We start from the raw sequence: 15,462 nt of genomic DNA on the forward strand, positions 1-15,462 counted from the left end.
CCAGCTACCTGAAAGACTTCTTTCTTAAGTCATTATCTCCACCTCTCTTTCATGTGATTTCTTAGGTATTTGTGAAAATGTCTTTCCAATTACTTTTCCCTGAAGCTAGAGACCTGTGTTCTTTATGTATGTTTCCTAAACTGCTTAGACTGATTTTGATAGTATTGCTTTAAACCTGAAGCCAAACAGAATATTCTGGCAAAATCAGAGAGAAATCAATTATTCACCCACAAATTATTAGCAGTGTTATATACAGGGAAGTCAATCCTACACACTCATCAAAGCTGTTAGCACTAACAGGAAGCCCCACATTGAACATTTTCAAAGTTTTATTTTTACATCTATTTGTTCATTTGCGGTTCACAATAACACATGAAATGAAAATAACACATGAAATTCCAGATTTTATTATCCCTTCTGTTCAAGTGATTAAAGAGTTGCCTAGAGTCAAGGGACCCACAGCTAACAACAGGTGGCACATCCCTGGTTAGACTCCAATTCTCCTTACTCCTTTCTGGTCTGCCTTCTTTTCAGTTTGATGTAAGACCTCCTACAACTGAAAATACCTTTAAAAAAAAAAAAGTTAGAAAATGAACACAGGCCAGATGTGGTGGCTCATTCCTGTAATCCCAGCGGCTCAGGAGGCAGGGGCAAGAGGATGGTAAGTTCAAAGCCAGCCTCAGCAATTTAGTAAGACCCTAAGCAACTTAGTGAAACCCTGTCTCAAAATTTTAAAATATAAAAAGACTGGGGTTGTGGCTCATTAGTTAAGTACCCCCTGAGTTCAATCCCTGGTGAAAGAAAGAGAGAAAGAGAGGAGGAGGAGGAGGAGGAGGAGGAGGAGGAGGAGGAGGAGGAGGAGGAGGAGGAGGAGAAAAGAAAAGGAACACATGTGAAAGAGTAGTTCTTGTAGTACACAGGCATGCATTGCTTAACAGCGAGGACACATTCTGAGACATGCATCCTCAGGTGACTCTGTCATTGTGTGAACAATGTAGAGTATCTTATGTTACTGTCTAGGGGTGCTGGGTTCATTGTCTTCATTCAGTAAAGAATTGAAGAACAGAACACAGATAATTGCAAAAGTGACAGTCAGACTTCTCCAAAGAGAAAGGGCTCCCAGAGCTGGGAATCTGGTGGGGAGTTTTAACTTGTTCTTTTCATTGTCTCTAGAATTTCCTCCTTTCCTTACCTCCTTCCCTGTCCACATTGTCCTTTCTATTGGTGCCCCCTTCTGTCCACGTGTCTGTTTTAGTTTTTCTATTGGATCCCCCACTTAGGAGTGCTACAAGCACTACAGGTGTCTGATTGGGTCCCCCGCTTGTGTCCATGAGTCCTTTCATCAAGCAGGAAGTTGACCTCATTAGAAGACTTTCTCCATGCTCCTTTGTTCTGACCCTGCCCCTGACCTCCTCACTCACCATCTTGTCCTGACTGCGAAGGCCCTTCTACAATTCCGTCACTTACACAAGAATATACCATGTGGGGCTGGGGTTGTGGCTCAGTGGTGGAGTGCTCACCTAGCACGTGCGAGGCCCTGGATTCGATCCTCAGCATCAGATAAAAATAAATAAGTAAAATGAAGATATTGTGTCCAACTACAACTAAAAAATAAATATTTTTTTTTTATAAAAGAATATACCATGTGGCTACTACATACCTAGGCTGGACAGTGGTATATGTGGTGCATCATTGACTAAAACATCACCATCATGCAGAGAGTACTCTATAAAGGAAAACCCTACTTTTAATCAAACTGCTTTAATATCTATAAGCTACCTGAAGTAAAAATAGAAAAATTCTAAGTCCACATAGAATCAAGTTATGAAAAATCAGAATATTTCATTTTATAATTTTTTCCCTTTTAAAAGTTAGAATTTTTTTCTCCAACTCAAACTCTTCCAGCTGATCTTTATTTGAAGGTCCCTCCAAAAAGATCATGGTGTTCATTATCTTCCACAGCCTATAGAAACTTCTGGGAATGATGCTATAGAATGAAGGTTTGTGACCTCCCACACTTCAAAAATGGTTCATGGGTAAAAATGGTAGTGGTGGGATTGGAGGTAGGGTCCTGGGTATCCAAATAGGCCATCAAGACGCCTAAATGGGATCAGCTCCTTTATGGAAGTGACTTCAGAGAATTCCCTTGTCCCTTCCACCATATGAGGACACAGCAAGAAGCAGCTGAGCGAGCCAGAAAGACAGCTCTCTCCAGACACTGCATCTTCTCAACCTCCCGTTTAACCGCGAGAAACCTATTTCTGTTGTGTGATGTTTGTCACCGCAGCCCACGTGAACTAGGACAAATGGCTTCTCAGTGGGCTCCAGCAGGACAAGAATGGCCTGTTCTCATCAAAGAGGCGGAAGTGGGAGAAGTCCAGCTCTTACTTGCACCACTCGCTCCTCACGAAGTTCTCCGAAAGCACGAACACGGTTTTGTGGCTCTTCTCGATGCAGTCGATGATGTTGTCGATGATCCACTTGCCAGGGATGAAGTCCCGCTTGTGCAGACACAGCTTGAAGGGTGGCTCCCAGTTCTCCAGCTCCTGCACCAGGAGGTTCTCCACCCAGTGGGAGTCCCTCCCGTACCACACACCGTGGAAGCGGTGGCACAGACCCCCCGTGGGCAGGACCAACAGGAAGAGGGCACAGACCCCCCATGAACAGGATCAACAGAAAGAGGGCACAGCACACACCACAGCACAGCACTCGGAGGCCCTGTGTCGCGCACGCGCTGGTCGCGCACGTGGGAGGGAGAGTCACACAGGTGACTGTCTGGCCAGTCCACCAGCACCTGGGCCAGAGCTGGCTGGCGCTGAGTGAACGACAGGAATTCATAGGAGCAGTTAAAGTTGTTGCCACCAGCCTCCAGAGTCTTCAGGCTGTGAAATGGATTCAGTTGCTCCTTAGAGAAAGTTTTATTTTGCTACTTGATTTTTTTTTTTTTTTGTACCAGGATTGAACCCAGGGGTGCTTAACCACTGGGCCACATCCCCAGCCCCTCCCTCATTTAAAAATTTTGAGACAGGGTCTCTGGAAATCGCTGAGACAGGTCTGGAACTTGGGATCCGCCTGCCTCAGCCTTCCAAGCCACTGGGATTACAGGTGCGTGCCATCATGCCTGGCAAATTTCCTGCTTACTCTTAAGGAGGAAAAAAGCATCTGAGAGGGTCTTTAAACATATCTGAAAATGTAAAGTTTTTAAAATTCTGGCTAAAAATGCACATGATATTGCTGACATCTGATAAGCATGGAGTCTGGGAAACACTGGGTTATTGTGTATTTTTCTGTTGGTTAAATCCCACTCTTTCTGGCCACTGTCAAGTGGTAAAGAAACAAGTGTATACTGCCCAAAATCAGTGTTAGGTTTTCTAAAGTAAGAAGTATTGTTCAAAGCTTGTATGTGATTTTGTATTAAATTTGAGATCTATAATAAGCACCAGGCATCCTTGTGAACTGAATGCTTCAATTTTTTTCTAGCCATCAAATTTCCACTGAGATCCAAGTAGCCTGATGATTTTTAAATATCATGACAGAAGATACACTATTAAGGAGGTCTGGGAACTTTCAGCTGTGAATCTCTTCAGTTAATGGAAAAGCAGAAGCATTCCTTTCAAGTTGTCATCATGGAAAATTCCCATAGCTAAGCTGTTTTTATTACAGTCTCTGTTGGGGCCTGGTCTGATTTCAGCTGTCCCCTTGTGTTGTGTTTCCTTAAGTACCCGAATCTCAGAGTAAAAATGACTGCTTCATATGTCAGCCCAAATGACTGATCTACATTTATTTCAGGCTTCTTGGTTCATATCTCAGAATTAGAAATGTCAGTCTTAATTCAGAAGAGAAAGCCTATAAAATTCTATTCATTTTGTTGCTGTTGTCATGTTTTGTTTTCTGAGGATTGAATTTAGGGTTTTGTGTGCACTAAGTTCACATTCTATTACTGAGTTACACCCCAGCTCTAATGTTTGATTGATTTTTGTTATGGTGTAGATGTGAGATGTCCCCCAAAGCTCCTAGGTTAGAGCAGGAATAGTCAGAGATGGAATGATTGGATTATGGGAGCTGTAGCCTAATCCTTCCACCCTAGTTTGAATGGACTAAGTAGTAACTGTGGTCAGGTGAGGCATGGCTCAAGGAGGTGGGTTACTGGGTATGTGCTATGGAAGGGCTCATCTTCCCTGCAGCTCAACGCATTCCCCTTTCTTTGCTTGCCAACCTCCATGGATGGAGCAACTTTCCCCCACCAAAGCCTTCCTCCATGATATTCTGCCTCACATTGGCCCAGAGCAATGGAGTTGGCTGACCATGGACTGAAACTCTGAAACCATGAACCAAAATAAACTTTTCCTTCTTAAGTTGTTCTGGTAAGGCATTTCAGTCACAGCAACAAAAACCTAACTGAACAGTTTGGGTTTTTTTTTTTTGTGGTGGAGTGTTATTGTAAGAGACTTATAAATTATTTCAGGAATCTAAAGTTTGGGAAAATAGAAAAAGAAAGAGAGAAAGGGACTTTTCCCCAAGTCTCTAATGAACTATCCTAGAGGCAAAGGGCCAAATGGTGAGGAAGACAAATGAGGTAAGTTGTTATAGGTCGGATCGAAATACAGAAGACTCGCAGAGACAAGGCAAATAGTTCTCCTTTGTTGCAAGAATTTTATTAGACTGTAGAAAAGGAGCTTCCAGATTCCCATTTATCTGCCAAATGTGACTGGATGGAAATCTCATGGGGCCATGGCTTTTATTCTCCTTTCTGTAGTGAATTCTCCCCAACATAATAATCACTCACTAATACTGACTGAGAGATGCATTTACTCACCTCTTCAGAACAGGCCTGGAGGAATGGAATATAAAGATCTGAAGTGTCCCTTAGCAGATACAAGGAACTGTGTGGGAGAGAAGCTGAACAACCCTTGTTCTAACTGACTTCCTTGACCTGCCACACTATAATTAACCCTATTTAAAGCTGGGAATAAAGATCACATGCTATTTTTATCCATATTGCCAGACAATCTATGAGTGACTGGTATTTTAATATCACTAAGTGTTGGATGCCCTCTTCAGATAGAAGAATATGAAATGAAGGCAGAATTTTGTGAAGTTCTCTAGAGCTCCCTAGAAAATACATTAAAATATCCTAAGAGCCAAATAACTGCTAAATCCACCCTGTGGTAGGGTGGTGTGAGCAAGAGTTGCTGACTGTCAACTAGATGGAAAAACTGAGTCATGATATGACTCAAATCCGGGGACACAAATTGTGTGACCACTGCCTTCATTAGGACTAGATCTTTCCCAATTATTCATTTTAACTAGGGTTCAGTGTGTGCTGGTCAGGGTTCCAGATGAGAATACTGCCAGCCTCCCAGCCAATGTCATTGGCCATTCTTAGATGGGCAACTTACCATAGCTAAGATGGAATTCCCCAAATTATGTATGATGATATAATGACTGGCTATGTGAGCAAGTATTTTCAAAGCCCGGAAAATAGCTGTCTTCTTGGTATTGGGAGAGTTGTATTTGGCCCTAAAAGTTTCTGGGTGCAACCTCTGGAAGATTTATAATTAGTATTTATGTTAATATTTTGTATTAAATCTATATGTGCTTTTAAAATATCTTTTTCTTTTTTTGCTGTGCTTGGAATGGAACCCAGGGCTTCATGCACATGCTCTACCACTGACCTACACCCCAAACATGCATACTTAACTTTTTAAAAAAGATTTGTCATGTTTAAAGGAATCTGCCTTATTAGAGTGAAGGTGAGACTTCAAATTTCAAATTAAAACTTATACAAATGGCCTACCAATATCTTCAGATTTCACATACATGAATTCAACCAACTGTAGATTGGAAACATTTCAAAGAAAAAAATCTGGAAGTTTCCAAAAATCAAAACCAGAATTTGCCATGCACGACATAGCTATAGGTTCCTTATACACTCATTCACATTCAACCCACCTCAGGCAAAACTATTCCGAAAAGGATTGTATCTGTACTGAACATGTATAAGCTTTTCTCTTGTCATATTCCCTAAGCAGGACCATTTATATAGAAAATATAAATAACCACCATTTATATAGAATTTACATTACATTAGATATGTAAGTAACCTAGAGATGATTGGAGGTATACAGGAAGATGCGAATAGCTTAAATGCAAATACTATGTAATTTTATGGAAAGGACTTGAACACTCTTGGAATTTGGTATTCTCAGGGGTCCTGACACAAACACCCCACAGATGCTGAGGGACAGCTGAACACCATTTAAACTTGCAATTTTAAGTGGAAAATTTTCTGTTGTAGAAACAAGATTTGAAACATTTACATTACATATTAAGATATTTAAAAGAGCTTAAAATTCACCGTGTTTATGAGTTTATTAATTATATGAGTTATTTAAGAAAAAAGGAAAAATTCAATCTGACAACCAAAATACTTTAAAAGGTTGTCAAATGCATTTATACATTTGCAGCTAAAATATTTGCAAGTTTAATTCGTTCAGTTTATAAATAGCATTACTGAACCAAATTCATTTACTGTCCTCACTGGAGAAGGCCAATGACTCAAGGTTAAGTTGTTAAGACAAGAAAAAAGGATTTACTGGGGAGTCTAGCAAGCCAAAGGTGGAGGAGGCTATCACCAACCAGACCATCTTAGGGAACTCAGGTATGGGAAAGGGTTTCATAGAGAGGGAAAGGAAAGGGGAGTAAGGGGCAGGAATGCACCGATGACTGGGGACTTCCAAGTGCTGCTTCAGTGGCCTGGACTGCAACAATTATGTTTGAATTTTCAGCCTTGAAAGGGGAGGAGAGAGATTAGGGCAGTTTAGGTCAAATCAACTTTGTATTAGAGCCCCCACAAGACATTTCTTAAACGATTAATATGTCTATATGCAAAGTTGAACAAAACTCTGGCCCAAAGGTTAAGGTAATCAAGAAAACAGACATAATAGGAAGGTGGAGGTACGGTACTTTTACATCCTGTTTTTAGTTACCCATGGGACATCTGCAGGCCCAAGTGAAGAGTCTGAGTTTTCTGCAGAAGGGACCATCAAGTCCCTGAAAAGTAGCCAAGGTAACCATTACCGTCATCACCCACATGTCAAAGGTGTGATCCACAGCAAGGCCAGTGGGAGACGAATAACGTAATGTCTGGGATGTATGTAATGTGTGTAATATGACTTCTAAAATTAGTGATTTGGGGGGTGTGGGGGTGACTGGGGCTTGAACCCAGGGTCACTGAACCACTGAGTCATGTCCCCCTCACCTTTTATTTTTTATTTTGAAACAGGGTCTCACTAAATTGCTTAGGGCTTTGATGAGTTGCTGAGGCTGGTTTTGAATTCATGATCCTCCTGCCTCAGCCTCCCAAACCACTGGGATTACAAGCTTGTGCCCCACCATGCCCACTCGAAATTAGTGACTTTTAAAGTCAACTAAAAGCAAATGAAGCTTAGAGGTTTTATTTAGGTTTGCCCTTAGTTATAATAGGACCAAATGTAAGCTTCAGTCCCTTTTAAAGTGATGTTTACATTTCTGGTAGATTTAAAAATAGCAAATCAAACCCAAAAGTTTAAGGAAGGACAGGTTTCAAAACATGTAGATTTAGTAATTCAGATATTAAATCATAAGGCCAAAGCAAACCTGAATTATCTCTTCTGCCAACAAAAATGTTCAAAACACATTTTTTAAAAAATAGCCAACATGGACAAGATTAAATATGAGTCTCTAAAGAAAAATTGGCCAAGTCCTTGTGAACTGCTGCTGTTTTCCTTCTCTGGCCCATCCCCACCCTTTCCTCCGCCTGAAGCAGACAGACGTGCCAAGTCTTCCTGTCTGCTCCTGCACATCCTGCCAACGTCCTCTCTGCCCTTCCTCCAACCAGGGCTTCTTTGTGCTTTCAATCACTGCTACAGATACAACTGTGTATACGTTATTTGCCATTTAACAATCCCAGCCCGCTTAGATTACTACCAGATGATTCTCATTAAACCACAGTTTATACGATGGATTAAATGTACTTTCTCATGGTATTTCATGATGTCCCACAAAGAGCAGCATCAGAGCCAGGAACTCAGCTCCCTGATCACGTGCAAAAAAAAAAAAAAAATCACCAACTGCTACTTCCTCCGTCTTTTGTAAGAAAACCAGTTCCTCTAGGCTCTGAGCATAACATCCTCACGCCCTCCTGTTACCATCAGCTAACCTCCTCCTTACTTCCTCTAGCATTTTGAAGACTTGGGTATCTGCTCATAGTCTTCCTCTTCCCAAGATCTCCCAGAAGCCCTGGCTCCTCTGAACACTTCTCAGCATTTCCTGTCCCTGTCTACTCTCCACTGACCCAGTCCCCACTCTATTCTGGCCTGGCTGCCACCCATCCCTCCACTTGCAGTGACAACATGACTACCATGTTGCCAGCCCTTCCAGATGGTGCCTGTCCTCATGTTGGCAAACTTGGGAGAGCAGATACCATTGCCCACCATTCCTTCTGTTAGAGCACATTCTTGCCCTTGGCTTCCAAGACCTCACATAATGGGTTTTTCTTTCCAAATCTCTTTTTCAAGCTCATCTTTCCCTACCCTGTTTCCCAAGCCCAGGTTCAGGCCACTGCTTGCTGTCAACCTCCTTCCTAAGGAGTCTCATTTTTGCCCATGGAGATACCATGAACTCTCAAATTGAAGTCTCCTGCTCAGACATCTCATCCAAGCTACAGACCTGGTGGGCAAGGGCCTACTTGAGACATCTGCCCACTTGGGTGTGTTGAGCATGCCCACTCAACATGTCCCAATGGGAGCTCATAACATTTCTTAGCAATGCTGCTCTGCCTCCAGGGCTCTTGATTTTGACACCTGGCACCACCAATCATCCAGGTGTGTCTGCTGCTGATTTTGTCTGGAATCCATCTGACTCTCCTTACTCCACCACTATCCTAGTTCAAGCTGCCCTTGCTCTTGCCCGGGATACAAAAACCCAACTGGCCTCATCTACTTGGCCTTCTCTTTATCCCTTTTCTACCCTCTATCTTAGAGCAGCACCATCTAAATAAAATATAATGGAAGCCACACGTGTGAACCATGTATGTAATTTTAAATTTTCTAGTAGGTATGTTTTAAAATTGTTGACAAAAAAAGGTAAAACTGATTAATATTAAAGGACATCACCATAGCAACTGGGCAATCTTGACCTTACTTTTTGCATAGAAATTTTGCACGCAAAATTTAACATTATTTTATTTAACCCCAAATATTATCATTTCAAGATGTAAATAGTATTTAATGAGAGATTTTGGGGATCAGGGCATGGTTATGCATGCCTGTAATCCCAGTGATTTCAGAGGCCCCGGCAGGAGCACCACAGGTTTAAGGTCAGTCTTAGCAATTTAGCAAGGCTCTATGCAACTTAGGGAGACCATCACAAAACTAAAAATAAAACAGTGATAAATTGCCCCTGGGTTCAATCCCCAGAATAATAACAATAATAATAATAATAAAATTTACTTTCTTTTTATTTTTCATACTATTTTTGAAATTCAGTGTGTATTTTACATGTACACCATATCTCTACTAAGACTGACAACAATTAAGTCAGTAGCCGTGTGTCCCTAGTAGCTACCTGTGGAATGCAGTGATCTGGATCAGAGTCTTTGATTGTCTCGTGGCTGTGGTGTGCCTGCAAACACTGGGAACTTCCCGTGCAAAAAGCACAGGTCAAGATTGCCCAGTTGCTATGGTGATGTCCTGCCCATGAAGGCTCTGTGCAAAGCATGAAAGCTATAGCAGTCTTTGACTTAGATCTCAGATACCAGCTCCCAGGGCCAGAGGATTCTGAGCATAGCAAGATAACCACAACGCTTCACCAGTGCTGTGACCTCTAAGCCTGACCGCTTAATAGAAACTTTGGATAATGGGCTTCCTGGGTGGCAGGAGAAGTTCCTAGCATTGCTACAGTGGAATAGCTACAAAAAATGTTTCGGTCCTTTAACCCTGTAGTACACAAAGAACTGTTGGGTAAACATATAACGGCAGCAGCACCCCAGAGAAAAGCCCCAGCATGGCGTCTAACGACCCTCCTTCTCCTCTTTGTTTCTTTCACTGGCGCAAAACCTTCCAGCCGGCGCCAGTGTTCAAACCCTGCTGGTGGGAAGCCTTAGCCCCAATTAGAATTAACTTCTTGGGCTCCGGAACTGACATATGGAAGAGCTTGCCAATAAACGGGCGACCTGTTATCTACCTCAGCCCTGCGACCTCTCCTTAGACCTATATAAACACACAGCCTTTTGTAATAAAGTGGAAACCTCTTTGGTAATCTGTGTCGTGTGGTGCGGCGTTTTTGCAGTCTTACAAGAACAATGCCTCTATAGTCTTTAACTTCCTGTTTGTGAAACCCTATATAATGAAAGTGCAGAGCCAGCTTTGGGTCACTGCTTCTCTATCAGAGATCGGTGGTGTCCTACCTGATCCCACTTTTCTGGGTGTATGTGTGTTTCTCAATTCCCTATAGCCCCTCACCAGTTTCTAGGGTTTAGCAGTGCAGGTTGCTGCTGCGTAGAGATCTAGAACATTTGCATCTTTTGTGATGCAGATCAGATCCTTTCAAATCCCCACCCCCTCCATTTAAAGGTCTTCTGTGTTATTCAATTGTTCTTGGGATTAGGATTCGAATACCCAGCATAGCCAATAAGAACTGTGATGTAGCTTCTACTTACTTTTCGGCCTTTGCCTCTTCTCCCCACTCCACCTGTGTGCCAGCCACGCTAGTATTTCTGCTTCTGAGTCAGAGTTCCTACCCACTACGGATCTTTTGTAAGTGCTGTTCTCTCTGAGTGAATGCCACCTCTACCACCATCCCCACCATCATCACCATCAATTCCACCATGGCCACACACACACACACACCCCCCACAGCACCCTGTCGCCACCACCATAGCCACCACCAGCGCCAGCACCAGCATCATCGCAGAAAAACTCTCGGTCCTCCCCCTTCAGGTATCCAATCAGCTTCTCTTTGCTTATCCTTCAGCCTAATTATGTGCCTTTTCCCTCATAGCTCATGGCTGTTTGTAAACCTCCTTCCACTGTGTCATTGATACCTGTCTCTCTCACTAAGCCACAAACGGGAATCCTGCTGGGTTTAGCTTCTCTTTTACTCCTCAGCGATAACCCTAGTATCTGAGAAGAAAATAATGAATAACAAACTATAAAGTTTTGCAGATAGAATCCACAGTGGGAGTGGGGACGTGGAATATAAGGACTTCTGTCGAGGAGACCCCATCTTGAGCTAACATCTCTGCTGGTTGTTTTGTGTGTTTGTTTAATCCTCTGACAAGTCTATAAGGCATTTTGCTAGATCTCCGTAGACCAAATTCCCATGCTTCATAATCTTGTTATTCAATGGAACATGATCAAATGCTCAAATAATACAAAAAGCTGAAACTTTTACTCTGTGTGTGTGCATGTGTTTGTGTGTGTATGTGGTGTGTGTGTGTGTGTGTGTCTGTGTGTCTGTGTTAATGTACCTGTTGTGTTGCAAGATTTCTTTTTACAAACATTGCTCAAATGAATTGCATAATCCAAGTATGATTGCCTCATATGAGACCCTTAAGCAAAAAAACAAACCTTGCCTGAAACAACGCTACTCATTCTTTTAAATCCAGGAAGGAAATCAAATGATGGTTGAATAATGGCTCAAGCATGGAACACCACTACAGTGCCAGTTGTCTTTGCTTCCTTTCCAAATCAGGTCATGCATATCATGTGCTTCAGAATTCTGGGCACATAGAAGGAGCTCAATAACAGATGGCCATTGTCATCAACACCTTCATCACCATCATCATCCTTATCATTACTCCTGGCCTGCAGCATAGTGAGAAATCTTCATTGCCTTTATTTCTTACATACACACTAAAATACAGGATCTTAAATATGCTATACTTGGGGCTGGGGTTGTGGCTCAGTGGTAGAGGACTTTGCCTAGCACATGTGAGGCACTGGGTTTGATCCTCAGCACCAAATAAAAATAAATAAATAAATAAGCCAAATGTATTTGCACATGCCTGTAATCCCAGTGGCTCAGGAGGCTGAGGCAGGAGGATTGCAAGTTCAAAGCCAGCCTCAGCAAAAAGTGAGGCCCGAAGCAATTCAGTGAGACCCTGTCTTTAAATAAAATACAGAATAGGGCTGGGGATGTGGATTAGTGGTCGTGTGTCCCAGAGTTCAATCCCCGGTTCCCCTCCAAAATAAAAATAAATAAAGGCATTGCGTCCATCCACAACGAATATATATATATATATATATATATATATATATATATATATTATATATATATATATATATATATATATATATATTATATATATATGCTTTTTTTCCCAATATGCTATAGTGGCTGTAAAAGTCTTCCTGTGAATCACAACCATAAATAAGCTTCTGGATCAACTCAAGGCAGCCATCAGTGGGGCCCACATGCCACAGATCTAGTCATATTGACTCATCTCCGGGACCCGACATCATCCAGTCACAGCCATCCTCTACAGCATGGGGAAGCACTGTGGGAGGTTCATAAGGGCAGATAACTTGGGTTCAAATCGCGACTCTTGCACATGTCAGCTCTAAGGCTGAGCAGATAACAAGACTCAGTTTTCACATCTGTTAAATGCGGATAATTCTTATCCAGAATATAGTGCCCAGAGCTGGGTAAATGTTCAGTGTTAGCTACGACTTTCAAAAATGAACTATGGACACTTAATTTCCTCTCAGTTTTCAGTGGGTCCAACCAGTCTACTCAAATTGTTGGTGGATCAGGATGAAAATAAGGGAAGATATATCGTACAATCCCTGTGACTGGTGATTGGTCGTAGACCACCTATTTCCTGATTCAAGAGCCACCCCCTCCACCCTCAGAATCTGTTGAGACGAGTGATGGCGTTGCCAGGTAACCAGGGAACAGCAGGAACCTCACCTCACCTCACCTACCGTAACTTGTGTAACTTGTGTGTAACTTGCACAATGAGCATGCCACCGTGAGCATGTCAGAGGGACATTGTGGTCTTGGTCTTAGTTTCACTTTCTTAAACTGTTCAGATTGGCTTTTGAAGGCTAGGATGCCCATACTCAAGTCTGCTGCAAGAAATGACATTCCAAAGTAATTTCAAAACATTTCTGACAACCAGAGATTGAAATAGAGATGGTACAGTACCATGATGATGAATGCAGCCCCTGGTCCATCTGGCTAGGGGTGTGATCTTGACCAAGTGACCATCCCTGTAAAATGAACTTCATATGGTCATTGTGCAAGTTACCCACGGAGATATGGATCAAACACAGACCACACCCGATGTTTGTAAGTGCTAGATCATGAGTTGGTTTGTAAGAAATGACAAATTAATAAATGTATTTATTTTATAGAAAACTGAATTGGGAATACCAAGCTGCCTGTCAGTATGTATGCAGAAACATGGGATGTAATAATATGTTGACCAAAGTATGTAATTATGGGCTGAAAGAGATAAGAAAGAGGAATTGTAGGTCAGTGGACGGAGGAACCTAAACATAGCTTCAAAGCTATGTTGGCAAAGAATAAAAATTCTGAGAAAAACTTAAATAATGTGGATGAGTGCAGATATTTAAGCAGATTTACCTTTTCTAAAAAGCATTTGTTTCTAAGATCATAAGCTAATTGCCAGGAAAATCCCCAAGTCATGATTTGCCTCTCAGAAAACAGTCCTGAAGTCTGTCATATATCTGACCCTCCCTGTAATGTACTTTTAAAGAGACAGATATCATTGAAAAGGAGTTATTCCTCTGTTTTTTGCGGGGGGACTGACTTATGATATTATTTAGCATGATATTATTTAGTTACATCCATTTATCAGCAAATGCCATGATTTCATTCTTCTTTATGGCTGAGTAATATTCCATTGTGTATATTTACCACATTTGAGTGTTTTCTCTGATATGTGGATGCTAGCCCACAACAAGAGAGGGTAAGGAGGGGAAGAATAGAAATTCATTAGACAAGGAGAATGAAGGGAAGGGAAGGAGATGGGAATAGGAAAGACAGTAGAATGGATTGGACATAACTTTCCTTTGCTCATACATGAATATGCAACCAGTGAAACTCCACATTATATACAACCCCAAGAATGGGATCCTAATTGGAAAGGGTTGTACTTCATGTATGTATAATATGTCAAAATACACTCTATTGTCATGTATATCTAAAAAAAAACAAAGAAAGAAAAGTTATTCCTCGAGGTGCCTCAAAAAGATGAACTGGACAAAAATTCTTTATGAAAATTGTATCACAGAAAGCATTCACTTGGATTTCTAAGCCCCTTTGGTAAAAAAGCAAGTACACACCGAGGAATATAAACATTGGGCTTTCAGTCATTCACACCTTAATATGAATTAAGTCAATCATGCTGTTTTTCTCACCAACTAGATGAGATCTATTTCTCCCAGGAATTGAGAGTATTGACTGAGTATTGGCCTAGGTGGATCAGAGAGCATTGCTCAACCAAGGTTCAGGGGGCACAGTAAAAAGGAAAGAGTTTGGAAAGAAAAAGATCAGGAGGCCCCCTAGGAAGAAAATAATGGAGTTCAGGAAAGTGGAGGGATTCAGAAAAGGGGTCGTGAGAAACCCCTGAATGGGTTCATCTGTGGAGGTGCCTTGCCTCTTTGTCAAGGGCCCCATCTTGTAATGACAAATGATCGTGTCTCTCCCACAGGAGATGAGACACGGTACTTGGCTTAGGAAGCACAGGGGCATTCCTCTCTTTTCCAAGAATAAGGACGTCTGCTGAGAAGGCTTTCTCTGGCACTCTGAGAATGAAGGGAAGATCTGTTCGGTTGTCAATCTCAAGAATTTGCACAACTGAGCCAAGGCCAGCTGAGTCAGGGCTAACTCTGCCAGCTGGGCTCTCCAGGTAGTGACTGCATTAAAATGCCACTCTTGCATAATACACTTCACAGAAATTCCCATTCTAAGAACTGCCCCATGCCTGGACCCACGTCAGAGCCCACCTCCCTCCATGCTGGGAGCCATTAGCCAAGTAGGTATGACAATTTCCTTGCCAGCGTACCCCATGTTGCTTAGTGGAAGGACTCGTGGAAATAGGACATTTTGCAGTGACATTGCAGTTAGGTGACCTTGCTCAAGGACCAGGGCGGATCCAGGGATTAGGGTGTTCCCGGTTTAGGATAATCGGGTTTAGGGCTTTCCAGGTTTAAGATTATTCCTGCTGGGAATAGGGCGTATCCTGCTGCCTGAGTTCCCCTTGAGTTCTCACGGGATTCAGACAGTATTTTTTGGGAGATAGAAGCCCAGTGGAGGTGGATTTGGGCAGAGAACGTGGATTTGGGCAGAGAACATGGATTTGGGCAGAGAATGTGGATTTCCCCAGAACGTGATTGTAGACGGCTGGTGTGAGTTCGGGAATAAAGAGTTGCTGTTTGAATCTACAAGCTGTGT

The sequence above is a fragment of the Marmota flaviventris genome, chromosome 7 (genome assembly GCF_047511675.1).
Source record: "Marmota flaviventris isolate mMarFla1 chromosome 7, mMarFla1.hap1, whole genome shotgun sequence".
Lineage (NCBI taxonomy): Eukaryota > Metazoa > Chordata > Mammalia > Rodentia > Sciuridae > Marmota > Marmota flaviventris.